At 44.6% G+C, this 19,922-nt stretch overlaps 1 protein-coding gene across 2 annotated transcripts in view; it reads left to right on the top strand.

Moving 5' to 3' along the window:
- The first annotated feature begins 1,534 nt into the window (after positions 1 to 1,534).
- DUSP16 (dual specificity phosphatase 16) overlaps positions 1,535 to 19,922 on the top strand; it is a 98,538-nt gene continuing 80,150 nt past the window's right edge. Inside the window, exon 1 of one of the 2 annotated variants that reach the window (XM_084617302.1) lies at positions 1,535 to 1,967. The gene's annotated coding sequence lies outside the window, so the exon portion shown is untranslated. Of the gene's footprint in view, positions 1,968 to 2,139; positions 2,213 to 19,922 lie in introns of those variants that run through there. The other variant, XM_084617305.1, reaches the window with a different exon arrangement.

Genomic DNA, 19,922 nt, shown 5'->3' on the forward strand with positions numbered 1-19,922 from the left:
AATTCCCCCTTTTAGGGCTTGATCCTTGTTCATGCTGAGTTGTACTTTTACTCCATGAGTAGTCCCATTGAACCAATGTCTACACCACCTTGTCTACACTAGGGGCTTGTCTACTAATTCAAATTAGAATGCTGCAGCAGCACAAGTGTGCTACTGTAGCGCTTCAGTGAAGACACTACCTACACTGACGGGAAGGATTCTCTTGTTGGCATAGGTAATCCACCTGCCCACGAGATGGTAGCTAGGTCAGTGGGAGAATTCTCCTGTCAATCTAGCGCTGTCTACACCAGGGGCTAGGTCAGTTGAACTGTGTAGCTCAGGGGTGTGGATTTTTTACACCTCTGAGTGACGTAGTTATACCATCCTAATATCCTAGTGTAGAGCAGGACTAGGGTTCCTGAGCATGGCCCAGTGGTTAGGGCACTGGTTTAGGATTTGGGAACGTTTGGGCTCAATTCATTGCTCCACCACTGACTTCATGTGTGACCATGGGCAAATGACTTAGGGCTGATCTACACGAAGAACTGACATCGGGATAGCTGCGTCTCTCTGGGGTGTGAAAAATTCACACCCCGGTGAGATGTAGCTATACCAACCGTACCCCCAGTGTAGACAGCACTAGGGTCAACAGAGGAATTGTTCCATTGCCTTAGCTACTGTCTCTCGGAGAGATGGATTCCTTATGCCAACAGGAGAACCCCTCCCATCAGCGTAGGTAGTGTCTCCAGTGTTACACTACCACAGCTGCAGCAGCGTTTTAAGTGTAGACATACCCTTAGTATTTCCATTCCTCATCTCTATGATGGGCTTAATAGCAGTCCCCTGCCTTACAGGGGTGTTGTGAGCATATAATACAAGGGCTCCTGCTTGTGTTAAGGGTACCGTTGAATTGGGGCTGGGGCTGGTGATAAACTTCCCTAGTGTAGACATGGCCCAGCTGACACTTAGCAGGGTTGGTTTCAAGGGGCCTGTGAGGGAGAGGGCGGGAAAGGGAGACAGAGGAGGATGGAGAAGGGGCTAGATAAAGCCCAGGAGAGAGAGAGAAGAGGAAGGAGAGGGGGAGGCAGGGAGAGCAGTAGGCGGGCAGGAGAAGCAAAGGGAGAGAAGAAAGGAGAAGGCAGGGGCTGGGGAAGACGGTAGGAGTGAGAAGGGAAGGATGGAGAGATAGCAAGGAAAGGAGGCGGGAAAGAGGGAGGGAGAGGAGCAGCCGCAACTCATTTGAATAGCTGCCTCATTGTATCGCGGCTCTCCAGGCTCCTCCCAGGGGCTGCCTCAGAAACCAAGTATTCAAACAGGAGTCCAAGGGGAAGAAATGTGAATCCCGCCCCCTTTCAAGCCGAGAGAAAAAAGCCAGACAGCACTGCCGTGACACCAGCATTAGGTTCACTTCAAGCATGTCCTGGGGGTGGGGGGGAGACACAGCAGAGTTGGGGTGGGGGAGAGAGAGGGAGAGAGAGAGGAGTCGAGGCTGCTTTGCCAGAGGTGGCTGCTGCTGTCTCCTTATCCTGCTCCTCTGCCCCCCCCCCCCGGCTGAGTTCATTCACTGGGATTGGTTTCAAATGACGCCATCTCTTTATTTTTACACCAATGACCTCATCCCAGCAGCTTGAAGTTTACTGACCAGCAAAACTCTCTCTCTCTCCCCCCCCCCCTTGTGTCTGTTTGTTCTAGCCATTTATTAGTAATTGTGTGGTTCCTTTTGGAAACCTCAGCCTTTTAAACTTTCTTTTCCCTTCGCAGCTTTTTTTCTTCTTCTTCCCCCCCTTCGTTTTCTCAAGCCATCTGGAGGGGGGGGGGAGAAAAGATCCAAACGTTTCCTCTCTCTCCTCCTTCCCCCCCCACCCACCCCCCCCCCTTAAATAGATCAGAATAAAGTTTTAAAGAAGAAGAACAGCCTGGAGCTTCCCAGCGGCTGGAAGGAGAGAAAGTTGGGTCTGGCAGCAGCTCCAGCAGCGAAGAAGCTGGTGGTAACTTTTTTTTTCCTTCTCCAGGAAACAAACCGGGGGGGGGGAGTAAGTGTTGAAAAGAAAGTAGAGGAAGGAGGGGGCTGGCAAAAGGGTTTGGGGGAGTTTTCTTCCTAGGTTCCTAGGGGCAGCCCCGCACAAACAAAGGTCACCCCCTGTTTAGCTCCAGTGCGATAGGGACACCACTCTAGGGTGGGCTGAAGATGCGATCTGTGATCTCTTTGCAAGCGATTTTTAAGATCTCCGAGGTGGGTTGCTCCTCTTCCCCAATGTTTTGCTTTGTAGTTTTCTTGACTTGTGTTCTTTTGGTGGTGGTGTGTATGTTTCAGCGTGTAGGCCCTAGGAGAAGAGAGAGATAGCAGTTCAGTGAATTGGGGTGAGGGAAGGTGGTGGAAGCTCCTAATAGTGATGGGACTATGGTATTATTTCATGCTCTCTCCTCATCTTCCCCACAATCCTTTTATTCCCCCCTCTTTTTTTTTTTATTGGAAGGTTTGTTTATCTGGCCCTGGCAGTCCCCTTCCCCACCTCATATGGGAAGAAAGGGGGGACAGATGAGCTGCCGGTGAGAGACACTTTTTAGGCTTTAAAAAAGTACCAGATCCTAACTGTTGTGGGGTTTTGATTCTCTTAAACACTGCAAGCTGTTTTGTGGTTGTGTGTGGTTTGGTTTGTTTTGTTTTTAAATTCACCTTTGGAAAAAGTACATAGCCACCTGTCTTAAATCCCAGATTTTAAAGGAGAGGGACAGAGAGAGAAAGCAGGGCTTCCTTTTGTGTGAGGAAGGAAAAAACATGATTTTTAAAACAAGCAAAAAATTAGGTCATTTGTTTACATTAATGTGTATTAAATAAAACAACCTTTTAGGGCTGTTTTGGGAATTTGTTGACTTTTTTTGTTTTTGCTTCCAGGAACAATAAGTGCTTCTGACCCTTTCAAATTTAGTAAACAGTATTTTGAATTCATGATTTCAAATGTTTTTAATTATTTAAAACAATGAAGTTTAAAAAAAAACATCTTGTTTTACAGTACTATCCAAAACTTTAAAAATGAGTGAAAGTACTGCCTTGAACTTTACTAAATATTTTAAGTAAGCAAGCCAACAAAATGGAGGTTGATGTAGAATCTAAAAAAAAAATTACCTGTGAAACGTTAGTTTGATTCCATTTTAAATATAGTGATTTTAAAACGAGCTTGATTGGTGTTTTATATTACTTCAAGCCCTCCCTGGAATCTTTTTCTGAATGTTTTAAGAAGCCCTGGGAGAAGGAAACACCTCCACACATCAACATGTGCTGAATAAGGTGTATGTGACAAGTCTATTGCATAACCTGACCAGCAGTGGTGTTTTCAGTGTTCAACACTAGTAAACTACATCTAAGATGAAGGGCACTAAGCTGTAAAACAAACAAACAAACAAAAAACGTAATATGTTTTTGTACGTTATTTCAGTTCAAATTGATTATACATGTGTTCTCTTGTCCCTCTCTTTCTCTTCATCTTCCCCCACCCGCCAGATGAAAGGGGCATCGCTACTACATTTTACTGTTTCAGCTATGGCTAATTGTTGCTCAAACATTCGGTGTATATCCATTATAACATAAATATATATGCACACTTTAAACTTGCTGGAGGCATTTTGAGCTGTTTCTCATTGAAAAGATGTTTTCAGTTTCTCTCTGTGATTTTTTTTTTTTTGGGTGATCTTGCTTTTAGAATGTGTTTCTGTTCCTGGCAGCATATGGTTTGGTGGACACAGACTTATGAAGTGACAACTGAACAAGCAGGAGTTGGATTTTAAATGGGTGTATTTTTGGGGAGGGTGGAGAAATGTTAAGGATTAATTTCTTTGTGTGGTTGGTGTTCACCTTGCTGGCTCACTTGAAATTGGAGCGTTCACAAGCCTATTCCTGAGATGAAATATGAGGGAAGTGTGTATGTTTAAAAAGCATATAGAGGTTTTTTGGTGGTGGGAGGAATCGGGAGGAATCTCCCCCCCCCTTCCCCCCCCTTCAGCTTTTAGAAACTGGAGACAATTTTAAAGAATATGCTATCCCAAAGAGTTCATATAATGACCAGATATGCTTGTTGGTGGTGGTAGCAGACATTCCATACAAAAATAGAAATTTGCAAGAGGTTTAATGTATTCTATGCAGTAAGCTTCCTATTACAGTGGTGCTTGCATGTATCCTGATAGAGTGAGTGTGTTTGTGTTTTTTTTTTTAAATACAGCAAAAGTAATGGAGAAGGAAGTGTAAGTTCTAGGTGACAGCAGCAGGATTTTGTGGGGCGGAGTTAATATTAAATGTGCTAATGTCTAAAAAGACCGTGCAAGTTTCTAAAAATCCAGTGTACTTTATTCCTTCTCTAGATCAGGGTTTTGTGGGGTGTTTGGTTTTTTTTTTTGTTTGGTTTTTTTACTCAAAATAAATATCTTTGACGGGTCCAGTTTTCTGTTTCTAAGTGGAAGTATTGGGACAAAATCAGTCCATAGTTACTCTGGTGCAACTGTGGAAGTAAATGGGCTTGTTTCATCTCTGACTGCGTGAAGTGCACACTCTTGGTCCAGTGGGGATGGCTATCCTAGCAGGGGCATTGGACCTTGGTAGAAAGTAGTTTTAACCTTCCATAGGAGCCCATCTGTCAGGGGATGTGCTACCACTGCTGGGCACACTGGATGTCCAGCCAAAACAACGCACTTTCTCGTCACTGCCAGTCACAGGCCCTTTGGTGGAGTTGTGGTTATAGCTCCCCTATGCAATTGTAAACTCCAGCACCAAACATGCTTTCTGCCGTGAGAACCCTGTGCTTCAGTTTCTTCCAGCAGAAGCTGGCGGTACGCAGGGTGAATGGAGCCAAGTAAAGTTTCTGGATTTACACTGGTGTAACCAAGAGCAGAATATGCTCCTCCTTCTCTCAATCTAAATAATTCAGCTCACTAAGGCTTTGGAGGGCTAATTTAGGGTCCCTTTAGGATCTCTGGAAGCCTTATTATGTCTCAAATGTACTGTCCAGCTGATAAACTAATTTCAGCTAATTTTCAGGCTCCTGTACCTGCAGGTGAGGCAAAATCCTGTTGCTAAGCAAACAAAAACTTGGTGTGGAAAAGTGAAATGTTGTTGTTTACTGCTATAAGGCTCGATACTGACCTGCACTTAAAAATTGTGGCTATGGTGACTGGCCAGTACCTTTGCCCTCAGGCTGAAGATGAGAAGTGGCTTCCCCACCTCAGATTCCATGTAAACCCTACCGAATGGCAAAAGAAACGGATCATTTCCCTCCCTAGGTTCTGATCCTGAAATGAACTCTAGAACTTGGGATTCTGCCCCGACACAGCCCATTGCACCATTAGGGTATTCTGTTAAATTATTTCTCTGTCTATACTCAGTCCCGTGCATCCCCATGCTGCATTTTGAGAAGAGTGGTTAATTAGTGATGTGCCCCATACTGTATTGTGTGATTGCAAAACTAGTGTTTGGCAGTGCTCACCAGGAAACCGAGGCTGGGGAGGCCAGTTTTCACTCCATTATTGCCTGGTGCTGTACTAACAAGTGGGAAATCATGGGCATTGCCCTGAATGCTGACCACCACAAGTGGACAAATCACATGACAGACCATGGAGGTTGTTAGGGCGAATCAAGATCACACCAGGTGTACTGGTTCAGAGTTATCTTCCTTAGTTACTCGTGTGGCTTGGTTTATTATTAGTAGTTGTTGTTGTTGGTTTTTTAAAATCATATAACCAAGGGAGCAACTAGCCCCAGAGCAGAGCTAAATGAAGTAAGGCAAGCTAAAATAAGTGCATTTCTGAGGGAGACAGGTCCTGGCAGGGGGTGGCATTGTCACCTTTAAGTCATAAGTCCCAGGCTGTCAGTACACCTTTTGATTTTAAAGTACGTCAGATCAGCAGCTTCCTCTTCTAAGAGGGGATACAGAACATAACTCTCACCCCCATTTCCCCCCACCCCCCCGCCAAATAATTCATTTGGACTACTTAAAAAAACAACAATAAACTGAGAAACATCTTGTCCAACAATGAGATTGGGCCAGATCAGATGCCTTTATGAAAATGCCTATATAGGAACCAGAAAATTCCATGTAGGAGAGTATCTGAATTCCCTCTGTATTCTTCTACTGGGGGAGTTTGACCAGTGGGTTGGGGGGTCAGAATTTGCACATACCCTCCCCTACTACACAGTGAAAAAACCTGCGTTCTGTCCCACGAGCCACATGGATTGTGTACAGAGGGGCCCCTTAGTATGCCGATCCCAAGGGTATAATCTAGCTCGTGTCTGTCTCTATTTTTTATTTTTAAATCTCTTGCGTCCTTGTGGCTATTTTGTTGGGTGTTGCCTGGCCATGCCCTGGTTTTCTAGATGTTTGTGTAGGAAGTAGCATGTCTCTGTATGTTAGAGTAGAAGATCATTCACCCCCTCCCCCCCAAGACTTCTGGAGTGCATTTAATATGTTTGAGATAGAGAGTTGATTGTGTGGAATATGCAAATATCAGAAAGTGTTTTTGCATTCCATGAGCTCTATGAAGAGAAATACTTTGAGTAAACTGATCATCAGGTAATGGCAAATTCATTTTTCATGACTATTAATTGTTGGCCTAACACACGTGGCATGTGTGTAAGTCTGCATAGTCCTCCTGCATGAATAAAAGTTGGGGTCAAAAGATGTGGATATTGTGTGACACTCTGATATAAAGCCTCTTGTGTCTGGCTCTGGTTTCAACCCAGCTGAGGACAGTAATGTTTGGAAGTCATTGCCATCTCTCTGAGGTGGGTGAAGTGTGAGTGAGTGGTCTTTGTCATGTTTCTAGTAGATACCTGAAGGACCAAATCCTCAATTCTGTTACATCAGTTTTATATAATAGTGTAGCTCCATTTATTTCAGTAAAGTTACCAGAATACAACTGGTGCAGCAGAGTGGAGAAACAGGCTTGGAATCTGAACTGCCTTCACTACTAGAGGTGGTTCTGAGTTGAAGCACATTGCTGGGCTAAGGATGTTCCCACTACTGCTGACCTTGCTGTATCTCTGGATAGACATTTTTGGTCTTCTGGGCTCTCTAGTACTTTCATTTAACGTCTGAAGAAAAGGAAACGTATTTTAAGGGACAGTTTGGCTCCATCCTTTATAAATTTCTGTAGTTTAGTCAGAGCATCTCTTAGTTTGCTTAGGGATATGGCTTGTTGGCAGCTGCTGGCATCTCTAGTGGTGACCTTGTTGGCCACCAGTAAGTTATTTTTCCTCAGTGCCAGAAGCAAGTCGGCATCTAGAGGAGGAAAGAGGGGGGCAAGGCCTTGAGTCTCCTGCTGCACTCTGTAGTTTGCTACTGAGCCAAGACTGACCTACTCAGAATTGGCTCTGAGAAGATTGGCTTTGTTCCATTTTGTGTCCCTATGAAATGCTCCTGTAATTTAGAAACAAAGTGTAATAATTGGGCAGGCTAGAGAAGCAGGGAAGAGAGAGCGAAAGAAAGTTGCCATTGGTGCTAGAAGGTTTGCTGTGACACTGCACTGTGTGGTTGTATCTTTTTAAACTTCTGAGGTGCAGTGAGGTAGGCAGAATGATCCTTTCTTAGTTTTGTTACCCTTCCTCCATCTTCCCAGTCCCACACACTGCAGTTCTTCTGATTTTTCTTCTCTCACACTGTGTGAACTAACTGAATCATTAGCTATAGCATTTATGGTCCATAAATATGCCAAATTAATTGGTGAACAGGGTGCTTTAGCTGAGGAAATCCTTAGTTAAATCTATGCCTTTATTTGACACAACACGAGCCGTGCACCTTCAGCAAACTTTTTAAACATTTCTCTTCAGACACAATATTAGAATTGTTATATAACAGATTGGGTAGATATAGTTTTGATGATCCTTCTTCAGTGACTTGACTAAACCCCCTACACATAGGTTCTTTCAAATGTGTTTTCACACCCTTTTGTTTATAATATTTCACGTTTAAGTTAAGACTTTCTCAGTTTTCTTTTTACGTGTAACAAATATTGATCTGTTTTTGTTCCATCTCCTCTGACATAATAGTTTTAATTTTTCTAGATAAAATGATAGTACAAAATACAGCCTGTTGATTTCTTATGATAAATCTCATTTAAAATATTGAATGATAACCTACAAAAATTAGAATATGAAAGACATTCTCCATAAAACTATAACTATTTTAAGTTAGGTCAAATTTCAGCCCTAAACTACTGGACAAGGTCTCCTAATGTTGAGCTCAAACTATTGATAATTAGTTTCATTGTGCTGTATTTCATTTTGCTCTGTGCATGAAATGGGGCTGTTTAGTGACTAAATTACAGTTTAATGTGTTTCTGCACATATGGTCTTTCATTTAAATGCTCTTGCGTATTTGTCTTCAATGTTTTATAGTATTTAGTGGTGATGGGAGGCAAAAAGATTGACCTGAGTGCTAAATGGTAGCAACATGTGACTGAGAACTTTTGCAGAGAGCATAAAATGAAGAGGACAACAGAGACTAATTGAATGAAATTCCTTTTATGCACACATTCTTGGGTTTGAATGACTAGTATGTATTCAGCCTGCTGGATTAGAAGGCTTTGGCTCTGCATGGATAGCATAGATGTTGCTCTCAAAATAGGAGAGAATTTGTAGGCAGCTTCCCCCCACCCCTTACTCCTGATAATTTAGATTCTATACTTCATTTTTCTTCAGTTTTTCCTTAGTTTTATAGTAAGGCTTGTTTAAGGCTAAATCACTATTAATTACTGGAATAGCGACATCCTATTGCTAATATTTTTTTTAATTTTTGGACTGATCTGTATAATTCACTCCTGGTTTGAAAGGCTCCTGTTTCATGCCAGGATTTGGGTTTCAGGCCAATGAAGATATTGCAGTGTACTATGCATGGGGGAGAGGTAGGGCTGGGGGCAAGTTTAGTGCCACATTTCAGATAAGATGTTAAGGTCCTGCTTGGCTCTGGGTGTCTATAAGTAAGAAGCTGCTGAGCCCCCAGCCGGACCTCTTGACCCTACCCGCCCACACCAGGATGAACCAGCCAGTGATACTGCTGATGCTGCTGGAACCCCCCTGCTGCAAGGTAATGAGGACACCATCTACCTGCAGTATCCCCTCGCTGCGGACATGCTCATCTGCCTCATCTGCTCTCCGCCCCAAAGCTTCCACCTCCTCGGTGGCGTCACCAGGCACCTGAAGAGATGCCACAGCAAGCGGGTCGCCTTCAGCTGTGCCCTCTGCAGCCTGCCCTTCGAGACGCAGAAGCAATGCAAGACGCACCAAGTCGCCTGCAGGAAACGCCTCAAGGGAACAACAGAGTCTCCTGCCCTGGCTCCCAGCCCTCCTGCTGCACGCCGGGCCGCTGCTCCTGAGCTTCAACAAAGAAAAGCGACCTTGCAAGAAGCCTGCCCCTGTCGCCAGGCCAGCGGAACGGGATGCTGCGATCGAGAAGGTACCAGCTGCCTCAGGGAACATCACACAGGTTCTCGCCAGCAGGAGGCCCGTCTCACCCTCTCATGTCGCCAAGCAAATCTCCATACTGAGACGACTCAGTGCTACCTTGCCACCTGTCCAGCACGTCCCCATCCCCAGAAGGATCAGCGCCCCACCGCACATAGCTGCTCGAGATCCTGTCGCCGGAAGAGCCAGCGCCGCCCCTCAGACCGCCCTGCAAACTCCAACCACCAGAGGAGCCAGAGCCACACCTCAGACTACCCTACGATCTCCAGCAGCCAGAGGAGCCAGTGCCAAGCCTCAGACCACCCTGCGAGCTCCAGCCATCGGAGGAGCCAGCACCATGCCCCAGATCGCCCTACAAACTCCAGACGTTACTGGAGGAACCAGCCCTGCAGCCACAGCAAAGCACCGGGCCTTCGTTGCCAGACGGCCCAGCACGGCCCCCAAGTCCATTCTGCAGGACACTGCCTACAGGAGATCTCACACTCCAGCAGCAACCGCCCAGGCAGCAGCCACTCATAGAAGGATCAGCAGTGTCCCAGCAACCTCCGAGCCAGACTGCGTCTCTCCGACCTCTAGCAACACCAGCATCCCGCCAGAGATCCCGCCCCAGCACCCAACCGAAGGGAATCCTGACCCATGAGATAGATGGCAGGCTGACCACGCAGGCTTTGAGCCTGCACCAGATGAGGTCGAGGACCATGAGGGCCAGCAGCCGATGGTGAGGGCTGCCACTCCGTGGCAGACTGCCTGGACCGAGGAGCTACAAGCGGCAGCTTCCTTTGACTACTTCGACCTCCTCATACACAGGCTCACCCAAGAACTGTCTGCAGAAATCGCTCCCAGGAGAAGTTCGAACCAGGAGAACGCCCCACCTGCCCACAGAACGTCTGATGCAAACCACAACACCACCACCAGGGGAGCAGAAGTAGAGCCAGCCGCCGCAACGATCCAGTAGCGGCTTCAAGGATCCAAAAGCTGTACCGGGCAAACCGCTCCAAGGCCATGAGAGAGATCCTAGATGGGACCTCGCCCTACTGCATGATCCCATCTGAGTGTCTCTACAGCTACTTCAAGGATGTATTCGACCACATAGCCCGGAATGACGTGCAGCGCCCAGAGTGCCTCTGCCCCCCGCCCCACGTCGACAAAGCAGGTGTCCTGGAAACTGACTATACGCCCAAGGAAGTGATGGCCAGACTCTCAAAAACAAAAAACACAGCTCCTGGGAAAGACGGCATCCCCTACAGCCTCCTGAAAAAGCGAGATCCCGGCTGCCTGGTCCTTGCCATGCTCTTCAACCAGTGCAACCGATTCTGCCGTACTCCCAGCTCCTGGAAGAAGGCCATGACGGTACTGGTGTACAAGAAGGGCGAGTGGGATGACCCCAGCAACTGGCAGCCCATCTCCCTCTGCTCCACGATGTACAAGTTCTATGCCAGCTGCCTGGCGTTGAGGATCACGGAGTGGTCGGTGAGCAGGGGAGCCATCAGCTCCATCCAGAAAGGCTTCATGTCCTGCGAGGTCTGCTATGAACACAAATTTGTCCTCCAAACCACCATCGAAACAGCCAGAAGGGTGCGGAGGCAGTGCACGATAGCGTGGCTCGACCTGGCTAATGCCTCTGGGTCCATGCCCCACCACCACATCTTTGCCACGCTCCAGGAGTTTGGGATGCCAGCAAAGTTCCTTTGTGTGATCCGAGAGGTGTACGAGGGATACAGCACCACCATTCGCTCGGTCAAAGGGGAGACCGCCGAGATCCCGATCTGGAGCGGAGTTAAGCAGGGCTGTCCCCTCAGCCCCATCATCTTTAACCTCGCCATGGAGCTATTGCTGCGAGCGATCTCCAATGTCACAGATGGCTTCAATCTCCATGGTGAGAGAGTGAGTGTCCTGGCTCATGCGGATGACCTGGTCCTGACTGCGGATGATCCAGAGAACCGCCAACATATGCTAGATGCCACCAGTCGAGCTGCCAATTGGATGGGGCTCCGCTTCAATGCAAAGAAGCGCGCAACTCTCCACATCAACGGCAGCAAAAGGGACTCAGTGCAGACGACAGAGTTCCAGATCCAGGGCGAGCCCATCATCCCCCTGGCAGAGGGGCAGGCGTACCAGCACCTCGGCACGCCGACGGGTTTCCATGTCCAGCAGACACCCGAGGATACCATCCAGGAGATATTGCAGGATGCCACCAAGATTGAAGCCTCCCTGCTAGCACCGTGGCAGAAGATAAACGCCTTGAACACCTTCCTCATCCCCCGCATCTCATTTGTCCTAAAGGGATCTGCCGTGGCGAAGGTGCCCCTCAACAAGGCAGACAGGATCGTCTGGCAGCTGGTGAAGAAGTGGCTGTTCCTTCCCCAGAAAGCCAGCAACCAGCTGGTCTACATCACCCACAGGCATGGTGGTGCCAATGTTCACCGCATGGGCGACCTGTGTGACATCGCGGCGATCACCCTCGCCTTCTGCATGCTGACGTGTCCCGACTCCATGGTAAGGAACATCGTGGCAAACGCCCTCCATGACACAACAAAGAAGTGGATTGGCAGAGCCCCCTCCAACCAAGACACCGCCACCTTCCAGAGCGGTTTCCTGGATGGCGAATTCGGACGGGACGGGCGCAACATCGCTTCACTGTGGTCCTGCGCTCGCAATGCCATACATCGCCTGGGGAAGCGCATCGGCTGCCGCTGGAAGTTGTGCGAGGAGTGCCAGGAGCTGGGAGTCCTGGTGCTGCAGATTAGGTCCAACGACAATTGTCACCCCGAGCACCAGGGGCATGCTGGAGGGGACCCTGAAGGCAGCCATCCACTCACTGTACATGGAAACCCTGAAGTGTAAACCGGACCAGGGTAAAGCCTTCGAACTGACCAGCAGGTGGGATGCCAGCAACCACTTCCTCGCCGGGGGCGGCTTCACCCGTTTCGCCAACTGGTGTTTCATCCACCATGCCCGGCTCAACTGCATCCCGCTCAATGGAGCCGTCCGCCACGGGAACTGACACAAGCGTTGCAGGAAGTGCGGCTACTCCAACGAGACCCTGCCCCATGTCCTGTGCAGCTGCAAGCCCCACTCCAGAGCCTGGCAGCTGCGCCACAACGCCATCCAGAACTGTCTGGTGAAAGCCATCGCACCGCGCCTGGGGGAGGTCGCCGTGAACTGTGCCATCCCCGGTACTGACAGCCAGTTGCGACCTGACGTGGTAGTCACCGACGAGGCCCAGAGGAAGATCATCCTCGTTGATGTCATGTCTCCTTCGAGAACAGGACCCCGGCCTTCCATGAAGCCCGAGCTCATAAGCTGGAAAAATACGCCCCCCCTGGCCGACACCCTGAGAGCGAAGGGTTACGAGGTGCAGATGGATGCCCTGATCGTCAGAGCCCTGGGCGCTTGGGACCCCAGCAACGAGCGTGTGCTGTGGACCTGTGGGATCAGTCGACGCTATACACGGCTCGTGCGGCGCCTCATGGTCTCGGACACCATCCGATGGTCCAGGGACATATACATCGAACACATCACCGGCCACCGACAGTACCAGGAGGTGTGAGCCGGTACGACATCATGCATCAACTGAAAGGGAAAGGGACTGAGAGGCTTTTTCCATTGGACCATATGAACTGGAACCATAAACTCACTGAACATTAAATCCCACCAAATGAGGGTAAATCTATCCTCCTCATCGTATCCACTCCTTAATACTCCACACCTGAACATAGCCATTATATGAACAACATACCCCCATATCTCAATGTCTGTACTTTGACCCATTAAACTTTTACCCCCAATCGGAGAGATTGCAGATTATGTATTCCTTACGCCACCCGTTCCTAAACTGAATTTCGCACCCCTTGATAATCTGTACCTTATTCCCTGGTAACCAGAAACTTCTATGCTTAAAATCTGTACTGTTTTCTTTTTACTTCAACATTATCTTAATAGAATAATAATTCTAACAGTCTAGGATAAATCTGACTGTTCTGACTAACTTGCTCTCTTCCCCATTGAAACCGGTTCTAATTCTGAAGGCTGTGTGTGAGAACTGTTTAAGAGCCTCTTATGACTTCAGTGTTTCCCTAAACATCAACAATGCTACCAATTTTCAGTTTATGACTGTAATGCTTATTTGGAATATATGAAAGGTACTATATAAAATCTAAATTGCACTCTAATTCAAATTGTATAAAGAGACATCAGTTAATGAGAAATAATTCTATAAAAAGTAGATGTGCTTAATGATACTTTCGTCATCCTCCTTCCTCCTTTGAATTCAATGCAACCAATTGCTAAAAGAAAAACTAGCTGTGGCTACACTCGATTTAAAAGTTGATGTCTCCGCCTTACCCCACTTAGACCATAACACAACAACGAATAGACAAGTAAATTAGGAATAGATACTTCCCAGAGCAAAAGAGCATGGCCAGCAAAACAACAGTATCCTAGTATTATCCTATTACTCTTGTTAAAAGTATTTTAAAATTACAAAGTACGTTAGAGCCAAAATTTTAAGAACAGCTTAAATTTAGTCATCACAATTGATATTTAAGAAGCTGCCTGACTTCCTGTAGAGCTGTCAATCCAATGGCTTCCATTCATGCTGGATTTTGGTCTTCTAGGCTCAATGTTTCTTATTTGAAGAGGAGCCAGACCAGAAGGGTTGGTTAAGGAACATTTATGCTTCCTTTCACTTCCCAGAAATATCATCTCATTTCATTGTGTCACTCACATATTGTCAGTTAAACCTGCTTAGTCATTGTGCTGCCTTGTCACTTTTTCTTAAGAGCCAGAACTTTAAAATTTTGCCTTGGAACAATCAACTTCCCTTGTGATGACAACAGAGTTGAAAAACATATGGTGCCTTCCAGAATATTTTTGAAGAGCACTACGTTCATTGTCCGTTCTGGATTTTGTAATGATCCTGGGGAATCTGTTTTTGAAGGCTTTCAGCCTTTTTGTCTGATTAGCAAAATAGTTTGGAGAAAAGAGTTAGATTTGATGTGTGCCCCCTCCCTCCAAAACCTTCCTTTGGTAGTGGTAGGTATGTTCCTCATCAGTACATTAATTGCCCTCATTGGAAGAGTTGCACTAAAATTGGAGAAAATTAGAGGTATCTTCCAAATAAAATGGTCAGAGCAAAGAGTATAAACATGAACTCAGTTTAAAAAAAAACCAAACCAAAACTACTCCCTTCTCAAGTAACTCATAAAGCTGTCCTGACTGCTGAGCAAGGGAGAAAAACATTTAAGAGAAAATATAGATGCCCAGTCTTAGCACAGAGGCTTAACATATTGTGAGTTCCATATAACAGTCCAAAGATCAAATCCAGAATAGCAGAAGACAAATGGCAAATCAGCTATTCATACTGTAGAGCAGTAGGCACTTTGAAAAAGTTTTGCCTGGGGGTGAGATTGTATTGATTCAGCGAGACACACGTTTTGGGCCTAAACAACATAATCCAGTGGCTTTCTTTGTTTTGTTTTGTGTGTGGTGGTGGCTGGTTTTTTGTTTTGTTTTTGTTTTTTGGACAAACTTGAGTAGCCCTTAAATCTTTTTTTACCCAGTGAACCAATGTGGTATGATTTGACAACACAGTGCAGGTGTGACCTATTCTGGTATGAGGAAATGCAGAGTAATATTCTATCAGCTGCTTTTGTTGAGATGAAACCTATAGAAAAGCAATGGGGAAGTTTAGGTATTTTGTTTGTCTCTAACAATGTTATGAGTTATTAATGACCTCTGCCTGTTAAGGGACAAAAAAGTTAATGGCAAGTCCTTTGTGTGCTTTATTTAATGGTGTAGTAACCAAGCACATTTAGCTACTTTTGTCCAAACAGTCTGTATGGCAACATCTGATTTAGGTGGGTATGAAATGTCTGCATTGCTAAATGAGAACACATATGTCCTTTAACTCAAACCTTGAGAGGGGGTGGGGTGGGGATGTAGTATTTTGAGAATTTTTTTCTCTTTGAAATTATTGAATGACTAACCTCTTTCTAATCCAGCTGTGGCACAAATATTCCAGATTTTACACAAAATAGGCAGGATATTTCTTGATCCATTGGCTTTTAGGTCTCATGTTCAGTCTATAATTAAGATTTTGTAGAGTAGGAAAGGATGGGGGGTGATGGTGGTGAAATCTTATCACTGACACAACTGAGAGCTAGCCTCCAACCCTTATTCTAATAAGAAACCTCTGGGTTGTATTGCTTGGAGTTGTATGCACTTATGAGGCCATCACTTAGCAGCACCTAAAAATAGCTGAGTATAGTGACATTGTTAGCAAACACTAGTTTTAAAGAGACATAATTGTTTGTTTGGGGAATTTTAAAGAGTACAAAGTTTTCTTTCAGAACTCCATCTGCTTTGCCAGAAAAATGGCCTTTAGGGCATTTTAAACCAGGGTGAAATCTTTAAAGGCTTAGGTTACTAAAATTCTTTAATTAAAATAAGCAATTTTTGTGCGGGTCTGGGTGAGGGGTTTTAAAAATTCCTTAGCAAGAGTCCATCCTTAATATGGACAAGTGCTGTCTCTGGCCTTAATTCAGCAAAACATATAAGCTCGTGATTAACGAAACAGTGCTCAAGTCCTATTGAAGTCAGTGGGTTTTAGGTATAATAGGCTCTTTACTGAATTGGTGTATCTTTTAAAGTTTGAGAAAATGTTGTTTTGAGATGTATCTGAAAATAAACAATGCTTAGGGGGGCAGGACACAGATTTTTGGAACATTTATGTCAGAAATCCCTTGCACTGGTGGATTTTTCTGTGTTGTTTGTCCTATGTGGTAACATCTCTTTTCCGGAGGGCCAGTCATTATTTTTAGTGAAATATTTGCTGCTTTTCTGTTCTCTCTCTTGTATTAATATGGGGGCAAATAACTCTCCCCCCCACCTTCCTGAAAGATCTCTAATTGCTGTCAGAAGTTGGCTGTCATATGCTACAGTTAGGCTTGAAAATTCTACTTACCTGTGGAAAATAGGAGTTTTTAAACAATCCCCCCCCTCCCCGTCAGATACCATCCGCTTTTGCAGAATGTAAGCTACAGTAATTAAAAACAAAACATCTGCCCTCCCAACAAATCAAAAACACAAACAAAACTGCTACCACATTCTTTTACCTCCATTTCCCCCCCCCCCAAAGCTTTCTAGCCATTATGGTTGTGTAGATAACTTTGCAAACATATTTAAGTATACCTTGATGTACAGTACTATCTTCCCATGTCTGCAGATTGAGCTTCAATGCCTCTGCTGCTGCTCAGATTGTTGCCAAGCTTCAGTGGGGTGGAAATGGCTCAGTATTTCCAGTTTCTTCTGTGGCTGTCCACAACCAGGTGGGCCGTGGTGAAACTGACAAAAATAAAGCCAGTTTGACTTTGCTGCTGCTGTTTAGGGTAATGGGGATGAATTGGGTGGGAGGAGAACAAGTAGGGAACACAGTTTAGAGGAAGAGAGGATGTGATATAAGTAGACCAAAAAGAAGAAACCGACAGTGGAGACAGTGCAGGAAAAGATGCACTATGATCTAGTACGGGAAAGAAAAGAAGAAAAGTAGAGTGAAAGCTGGTGGGCAAAGGAGAAAAAAAAAGCTATTAAAATGGAATGTTGTTTGAGAGTGTTGTCATACAATTGGGCTTTGTTCCTTTAAACTATAGGGAGTGTGGTTCTAGGTTGGTGACAAGGCAGGTATTTTCATTCTGATTAGTAGCCTTGTGCTAGTAGGTATCGAGTAAGGTTGTATTTCTCCCCCCCCCCCCCCCAAAAAAAAACAAACCCAACTTTGGTATGGTATTTTAACATAGGTTTTTTGCAATTAATATATGGTAGTCACTAGATGTAGTCCAACAATATTTGAGGAAGTATAGGAAAGTACAATTTCTGATAGGATCAGTATTGCAAATACTACAGGTCCAACTAGAGAATGTAAGAAAACTTTAATACTAACTTGCTTTGAGTGGGAGTTATGTTTAAGAGCATGCCGTTTTTGTAATCCTAGTTCAATTTAAATCATCATAATATAATAGGCACACTCAAAATCCTGCATGTGGAATTGGGATATGTGATTGCTCTTGGGGAAGGGTGTATTTTTTCCTTGTCTTGTGATATGGATTTTAAACAGTAAAACTTAGAAAGGCAACCAACAGATTAATTGCATTTCAAATGCTACACCATAAAAATAGCCTACCTCTTCATCATCTGGAGAGGCCTCTATTTATTTAAGGCCCAAGGACAGTAGGCCACAAATAACTTGCTCTCAGGCACCTGTAAAGAAGTGTCATAGATGCACCTTGGGGGGGTGGAATGTATATATCAGTCTTCACTAATTGATTTCTTGATGAATGCATGATTTACCTCTCCCCCCCCCCCCTTCACTTATCCTTGGATGTTTACATCTGTACAGAACATAAGTATGTGGTTAGTTCGGATGGAAGAGAAATTTTGCCTTTAACATGACTTAAACTTTAAGTGATACGGTATATGTGACTAGTGATCTGGAGTGCTTCTAAAATATCCAATCCAGGAGACTGATGCCCTCTAGACACAGCAGGCACAGTGGTGCTTGTGTTAGCTTCCACAGACCACCCTGCTATTGTTTATTTAAATAAAAAAAAAACAATCTAGTATTATATTGGGGTTCACACTGAGTGATGTACAAACACATAAAAGAAATGGTCACTGCTCCAAACAGCTTTAATCTAAACACGCAAAACAGAAAAATTTTGATGCCTTATAAGCAAAATATCAAAGGTATAAAACTTCTCTAGATGTTAAAATAAATATTCCTCAAACCATTCTCTCTCCCTCTCTGTTCTGATCTCCAGCCAGCCTGCTCTTCTATTGCTGACCAAAGATCAGTGGGCAAGATTTTCAGCTGAGGTAAATTAACTTAATTTCAGTGCACCAGCTGACAGTCTGTCCTGCTTTGTCTCTAGTCTGTCCTGGAGGGACCATCAAGGCATGAAAGGTTTCCCCTCTCCAAACCTATTCAATGCTTGCCTCTCTGCTGAGACAGCCAATAGTTGCAGTTGTGGCTTTGTGATTGGACATGTCTGCTAGAAATGAGACAGAAACAACAAATTCATTTCACATATTTCGTCTAATGGCAGCTATTATTGGTCACTACACACCAGGACTGGATTGAACTGGCTGCTTTTTAAAGTCTGAAGGGTTCTGTAATCCATTTTAAATCTCTTGGTCTCCCAAGAGTTAAGAAATTACAAATAGTCTCCACATGAGGATGAATTTCAGTTCCACTGCCTTAGTTAAAATTACTGGCATTTTCTTCTTTGCTTACCATATGTAAAGCATGTTGGAATATTTTGAATGAGTGCTATATAAAACCATAGTCTAAATAGATCTAGGGACAGCACGTTACAGGAAACTGTTTAATATTAGTTTATTTAAGCTTTTTTTTAACCGTCTTGCAGACCTATCCTTTTGGGCTGTGTTTTCTTCACATTTCACAAGCTGAGCAGGGTTGGGCTGAGATTCAGACAGCACTTGGATATGGGGTCTCAAAGGAACATTTAGGAAATGGTGCTGGTGATTCCATAGATAGAAACACAGAAATTGCTGTACTGGATCTAGTCACTCTAATTTAGTATCTTATTTGTGAGTGTGGCCAGCACCTGATGCTTCAGAAGAATGTGCAAGAAACCCCAGAGAGGACAACTAAAAGTCTTTCTTTTTTAGATCCGACTTGATTTGACTGTTCATTTTCATTCAATCTCCCTGTGTCCTTGCATTTTGAGAATAGGTAAATAGGAGTGATTGACTTTACCTTGTCCATACCATTGTTTTGTATACCTGTAACGTGTCCCCTCACCAAACAAAATGGTACTAGTCTTTTTAGTCTCTCTTCATATTGAAGTCTTTCCATACCTGTAATAACTTTTCTTACCTGACTCTGACCATATTAAAAAATATAGTCAGAGACAGACTAAAATATTATTAGATATAGCTATAGCCAGAGACTTAATATTTATCTATAAAATATTGTGCGCGTGAGCGAGAGAAACCAGAACTGAACACAATACTCCAGGTGAGGCTATGCCATTGATAATACAGTGGTATAATATTTTCAGGGTGTGTGTGTGGTGTTTTTTTTTTTAATCTTAGCATTTAGTTTTTGAATGCTGCTGCATTTGATTAGACATTTTTCAGTGAGCAGTTCCACAATGATGCCTGGATCTCTTTTCCATGAGCAGCCACAGTTTAGAAACTGGTCATTCAAATTATTCCTTCCAACCTTGCTTTTGTAAACACTGACTTCAATCTGTATTATGCTGCCCATTTACCTAGGTTGGATAGGAACCTTTGAAGTTCGTCACAGTAGCCTTGTCTAATCTAAATTTTGTCACTAGCAAACTTTGCCACCTCACTGCTTGTCCCCTTTTCCAGGTCATTAATAAATGTTAACCAACATTGGTCTAAACCAGAAGTATGTGGCAAAAACATTAACCCTGCTGTTAACATTTTTGCTAAGTTAACTACTTTGTCTTGT

The sequence above is a fragment of the Lepidochelys olivacea genome (genome assembly GCF_965140295.1).
Source record: "Lepidochelys olivacea isolate rLepOli2 genome assembly, chromosome: 1".
Classification (NCBI taxonomy): Eukaryota; Metazoa; Chordata; order Testudines; family Cheloniidae; genus Lepidochelys; species Lepidochelys olivacea.